Source organism: Cebus imitator, unplaced genomic scaffold (assembly GCF_001604975.1).
Source record: "Cebus imitator isolate Cc_AM_T3 unplaced genomic scaffold, Cebus_imitator-1.0 Scaffold15, whole genome shotgun sequence".
Lineage (NCBI taxonomy): Eukaryota > Metazoa > Chordata > Mammalia > Primates > Cebidae > Cebus > Cebus imitator.
In genome coordinates, this window is record NW_016107330.1 from 11,170,639 (window position 1) to 11,177,043 (window position 6,405).

Here is a 6,405-nt window from a genome sequence, read left to right on the forward strand (position 1 = left end):
TCCTTTAAGTATACAGCCTAAAAGCCCCAGCTTAGCTAAATGTTTGGGCCCTGTTCCAAAGTGGCATGAAAAACAGAAGAAAATGTGCACCTGCTTCTGCTTTTCTCATCATGCTTCAGCAGGTCCAGTGTATATTTTGACATCCCCAGCAATGCCCTGCAATGGGCACTCCTGTATCTTTGTTTTCTTGATTTCACTATTCTTTCTCCCAATCTTTGATGCTTATATCTGCTTAGGTGATGGAACTTCTCACAGAGTAGCAAATGACAACCTTATCACAAATTCAACATCCTTTTAATTCACCAAAACACTCAAATATTTTTGCAGCATTTGGTATTGATATTGTCTGATATAAATTCTTTTTGAAAAGTTTTTTAAGGCCTGTATTCTTGTAAGTCTCCAAGTCCTGCTGTTCCTAGTTACTGGACATACTTCTTAGAATCTGAAGACCTCTATCCTGTTTCAAATACCTATTTCTCTTGACTAAACTCCTAATTTTTTTTGATACCTATCAAAGTGCCACTTAAATCTAAAAATTTTGATGTAGATTCACTTGCATGAGAATGAAACCAGTGCTAGTTTCAAGGTCGACCTCTTTAAGAACATGTGCTTCTCCGCTTTCTGACACATAGCAAAGTTAGAAATTTAGCTTCTACCTTTTGGTCAACATCAGGCCCATTTACTGCTCTACAGTTTTAAAATTTTTACCAACCCACTTAGTACCACCACTTAGTATCGTCCATGCTACTCTATACATTCAAAGACTTGGATACAAGCTAAGAATAATTATTAGGGTTTGAGTTCTTTGAGTATTAGGATCGTATTTTATTGGTCTCTTCAATCTACCCAACAGCCAATACAGTGCCTGGCCCATAGTGAATGTTCACTGAAGATCTGTTAATGAATAAATGACCTGCAATCAAAATTAAAGCCAAAGTTAACATCTCTCTAGAAAAACAATACTGGTGAAATCTCTTTGTGTTAAGCAGGTAGTATTAGTATCCCCATTTCAGAGATGAGGAAACTGAAGACAGAGATTAAGTTTCCCCCTTACAGAGAGTAAAGGTTGGAGCTAGAACTGAACAGATCTAACTTCAAAACCCTTCCCAACTCAATACCCGGCCTTTCAAGTCTGCCTTATCCTATACTTTCTTGCCTGAATTCCAACTTCATTTTTATCTTGGTTAAAGCTGTCTTTTACTTTTGTAGCAGGAGAGGATGTACAGTTTGTTGCCCCAACAGCATAGTATGTCATTAGACAAATAAAATGGCAAAGTGACTCTTAAGTAGAAGGTTTGCTCCAAAAAGTTCAGTGGAGGACAGTCCATTAAGCAACTGTCAACACTGAGAACAAAGATGACTCCAATGAGACCACTGGCATATTTTCTAGGCCTCCGTCTTACAATTTACTGCTCTGTTTGCAGACTTAGGCACTTTTGCATTTTAATAAGACACTTCTGTGGCACTTCTACCATCATCAAAAAAGGCTGCAATTTAATTCAAGGTAAATCTAGTACAGATGCAAAAAAAGTCAATCATTACAACACAAATATGTAATTTAATTAGGAAAGAGGCTATAACACATAGTTACCTTTCCATCTATTCAATACTCTTCATCTCTAAATAAAATGCTATAGCTCATTGCCTTGAATATGTAAATCTAGATGGAAAAAAACTCCACTTTCCATCTGACCATCAGTGAATCTACATTACCAGACTGCAAAGCACAGAGAAATCTGCTCTAACCTTAATATGAGGGAGCCACTAAGAATAATAAAAAAAATACTCTAACGGGGACCATCACTTACTCCCTCCTCTCTTCAGCTTACCCATCCCAGTATTTATATTTGTCTCTCCATAAAATCATGAAGTTCTTGGTAGAAAGGGACTTTGCCTCATTCATCTCTGCAGTTCGAGAGGTCAGAAAAGGGCCTGTCACATGATAGATGCAAATTAGCATTGCCAAACAAATAAAATCAATCCAGTAATCAATTTAATTCTGGATTTTGTACCAAAAATAGTGAAGCATGGATTTATCACACCTCTTTTGGCTCATCATAAGAACTTAGGGTTAAGCCATTCATATTTCTTGCTTTTCCATGACAGTTCCCAATTTGAATATTCTTCTCTAATGTGTCCCAAAATATGGAGAATAGGCAGTCAAAAAGGTATTCTAATTATAACACATTTTAACATAAAATTTTAAAGAGGATCTACAGTCTGTTTTTGAAATTTAAAGAAAAAAACTGTCAGCATCATTTTAACTTTATTTGCTGATGTTTGTCGAATTGAATAATACTAAATCTTATATCCAAAAAACTGGAATTTTTCTGCACTCTAAGTGAAAACATGAAACAAATGGTATCAGAATTAACACAAAAAATAAATTCTTAAGGAATATTTCCATTCTCTGCATTTATATTACTGAAGAATAACTGATATTAATAACAAGTGAGGACTACGAGTCTTAAAGAATATTAGAAACCATTCAAAGCAAACTGTTAGGTACCTTTTGAAATCTGACAATCTATGATAGGAGAGAGTTCTTTTTTTCTTTTGAAATGGGGTCTTACTCTGTCGCCCAGGCTGGAGTGCATGCAGTGGCAAGATCTCGACTCACTGCAACCTCAGCCTCCCCGGTTCGAGAAATTCTCCTGCCTCAGTCTCCTGTGTAGCTGGGACTATCTGCACCACCACACCTGGCTATCTTTTATATTTTTAATAGAGATGGGATTTCGCCATGTTGGCCAGGCTGGTCTCAAACTCCTGACCTCAGGTGATCCGCCCACCTTGGTCCCCCAAAGTGCTGGGATTATAGGCGTGAGCCACGGCATCCAGCTGAAAATTACTATTTCAATGGGACCCAAGACACATGTAACTGCTAAATTTATAATTAAACTTGCTTCTGGCTTTAATTATGACAAAAATAATCAATATGAAAAAAAATTCACAACAAATGAGGAAAAACTGAAAAAGTCTTCTCTTTCCCATCCTGCTCCTAGGTCAATCTCCCCAGAGAAAATCATTATTAAGTATTTCCTACTTATCCTCAGAAAACATTGGTGTATATACAAGCACATACATGTGTGCATTATACATGTGAATGTGCATAGAAGTTTCTCCCTTATTCATACTATACATGCTGTTTTACACCTTGGTATGGCTTTAAAATTAGAGTAAAATTTATCTGTAAGATATTAGAAAAGTCATGTTTTAGGAGTCATTCATGACTTACAATGTGATTTATAGAATTTATGGAACATCAATGTATAATATCATGTCAAAGGAGTTTTTCTCTTCATCATCAGGTATATGTATTTAAACATTTTAAATGTCACTCAAATCTTATTCGAATTCTGTTAAAAACTAAAATAAATTATGATAGTCTGGGATTCAGTAAGTACCTGCTTAACGAATGACAACTATTAATGGTGGTATTATGTTACAAAAGCCCTAATAATTTTTGGATGTTATTGATCTGATCGAATAGTGAATGCTATCACATAAATAATGACTTGTATTTTTATTTCTGTACTTTTTAGCAACAGGGTCTTGCTATGCTTTCCAAGTTGGAGTACAGTGGCATCAACATAGTACACTGCAGCCTCAAACTTCTGGGCTCACACAATCTTTCTGTCCCAGATTCCTGAGTATCTGGGACTACAAGCATGTGCCACCACACCTGGTTAATTTTTAAATTTTTTGTAGAGACAGGGTTTCTCTGTTGCCCTGGCTGGTCACAAACTCTGGGCCTCAAGTGATCTTCCCACCTTGGCCTTGCAAAGTGCTGGGATTATAGGTGTGAGCCACAGCACCAAGCCTATTTTATTTCTTCAACACCACATGAGTATTAAGGTGATACCTAGGTTACATGCATGAATTCTGGAATCAGTAGAAACTTGGGAAGAGGTATTAACTAATGAACTGGGAATGATACATTCTGTGCTTTTTGCTGTCCCTTACTAGTTATTCAGGGTGAGCACATTTGACTTTGTATCCCTTGTTATCATCTACCTGTTTATCCTGCTGTAGCTTTATGTAAATATTATATTCATCTTTAATATAAAAATATCTTACTTTAGCAAGGGCTATTTTAAATGACTTTAACTTTTGAATTCTGAGGTCTAAGATTTGTTTACAGGATATCTAGCTTAATTTGAGAGGCAATATTATAAAGGTGTGGCTATGAGTATGGATTGTACAGTTGAAATTTGAATTATCTCCTCCATGCCTCATTCTCCTCTTCTGTAAAGCAAGGATAACAGAGTTGTTGTGAGGGTTAAATAATTTACCACAGTGTCTGATAAATAGCAAGCATTTAATCAGTGACAGCTAATATTATTAAAATCAACAGGTCAGGCCAAGCATGGTGGCTCATGCCTGTAACTCCAGCACTTTGGAAGGCCAAGGCAGGAGGACTGCTTAAGGCCAGGAGTTCAAGACCAGCCTAAGTAACATGACGAGACTCTGTCTCTACAAAAAGTTAGCTGGGTGTGGTGGCATGCACCTGTGGTGCCAACTACTCAAGAGGCTGAGGTGGGAAGACTACTTGAGACCAGGAGGTCAACTGGCAGTGAGCCATGTTTATGCCACTGCACTCTAGCCTGGGTGACAGAGCAAGACCCTGTACCCACCAAAAAAAGAACCTACAAATTTTTTTTTACCAGGTGGTGATTTGAAATATACCTGATTTGTTACCATCAGATACCCTAAAAAAACAAGACAAAAAAAAATCCTGTAAAAACATCAACACCAATCTATACATTTGCTGAAATGAGTAAACAAACATTTAATAAAAGTTTTCTGGAAGTAACAGAAAAATAAAAGCTTTACTTATAGTGGAGATGTAAAAGAAGATGGAGAAGTAAAATGTATACATATTAATATCCATAAAATATAATAAGTATTTTAAACTGACATAATTATATTTATACGTTTAAGGACTTATCAGAATAGAAAACCTTATGAATATAGTCATATTGATAAATTGAAAAAAATTACATTTTTCTTTTTTTGAGGTGGAGTCTGACTCTGTTGCCCAGGCTGGAGTGCAGTGGCACTATCTTAGCTTGCTGCAACCTCTGCCTCCTGGGGTTCAAGCAATTTTCCTGCCTCAGCCTCCTGAGTAGCCAGGATTACAGGTGCGGGCACCACGCCCAGCTAATTGAATTGAGCAGGTTCTTTAATGTGGTCTAGGATGAAGACAGCATCAAGGAAACGATGTAGGAATTAAAACTCATCAAACAGGTGTGGGAGACTTGCAAAAAGATTAAAAAATAATATTAAAGCAAAGCTAAGGCCTTCCTTCCTGCTTCACCTCCACACCTCGGGCTATGGGGCAGAGCCCCCAATACGCTAGCACCACCTGAGGATCCGGAAACCGCCTCCACGATGGAAGAGGACCAGGAACTGGAGAGAAAAATATCTGGATTGAAGACCTCAATGGCTGAAGGCGAGAGGAAGACAGCCCTGGAAATGGTCCAGCCAGCTGGAACAGATACTGTGTGAAATTTGTATTGCACGAGGAGGACCATATCCTAGGAAATTCTCTGCTTTACATGATCACGAAGAACCCGGAAGCGGAATTTTGTGGTTACACTACGACCCATCCTTCAGGGAACAAAATTAATTTACGCATTCAGACTCGAGGTGCCCTTCCAGCTGTTAAGACATTTCAGAGAGTCCTGAATGAGCTCATGAATGTCTGCCAACATGTGCTCAACAAGTTTGAGGCCAGCATAAAGAACTATAAGGATCAAAAAGCAAGCAGAAATGAACCCACATTCTAGTTCCTTATGCAGTATACAAGGAGAACTGTCCTCTAGGATATTCTCTTCCTGATGGTGCAGAACTCAGAATTAGAAGTTTGTGATCAAAGCATACTCTGTCCTTCAGAAAGGCATGATTCTAGCTGTTGACCCCTTGCAGCTGTTGGAATCTCTGCAAGAACCTCTGCATTCTTCTAATAAATTCCTTCTTTTATTTAAAAAAAAAAAAAAAGCTAAGATGAAAGAGTCTCAAGGCCACTCTTGGAGCCTAGATCTTGTACCCTTAAATTGACTATTTCTTAGTCTTAGACAGATGTTAGGTCTTAAACAGACATCTGGCATCCAGAAGCAATATTTTCTTTGGAAAAGTTTTCTGGGAAATATGCACTTTACTTTTCCAGGTAAGTCTGAAAGCAGAGTTGTAATAGCTGAGGTGTAAAATAATGACCGTCTGTGCAATGGAGTGAAAATAAATGGAGATTGAGGCCAGGCCCTGTGGCTCACACCTGTAATCCCAGAACTTTGTGAGGCCGAGGCAGGAGAACTGCTTGAACCCAAAAGGTGGAGGCTGCAGTGAGCTGAAATTGTCCCACTGTACTCCAGCCTAGGTGACAGAGCAAGATTGTCTCAAAAAAAA

At 38.0% G+C, this 6,405-nt stretch overlaps 1 protein-coding gene and 1 pseudogene across 25 annotated transcripts in view; one reads left to right on the plus strand and one right to left on the minus strand.

Annotated features, from left to right (window-relative positions):
• Window positions 1-6,405, minus strand: part of EIF4G3 (eukaryotic translation initiation factor 4 gamma 3) — a 379,583-nt gene that overhangs the window by 120,125 nt on the left and 253,053 nt on the right. The gene's annotated exons all lie outside the window — the stretch shown is intronic.
• Window positions 5,281-5,984, plus strand: LOC108287966 (annotated as a pseudogene). Its single transcript, XR_001818527.2, has one exon. The product of XR_001818527.2 is annotated as a DNA-directed RNA polymerases I and III subunit RPAC2-like (transcript).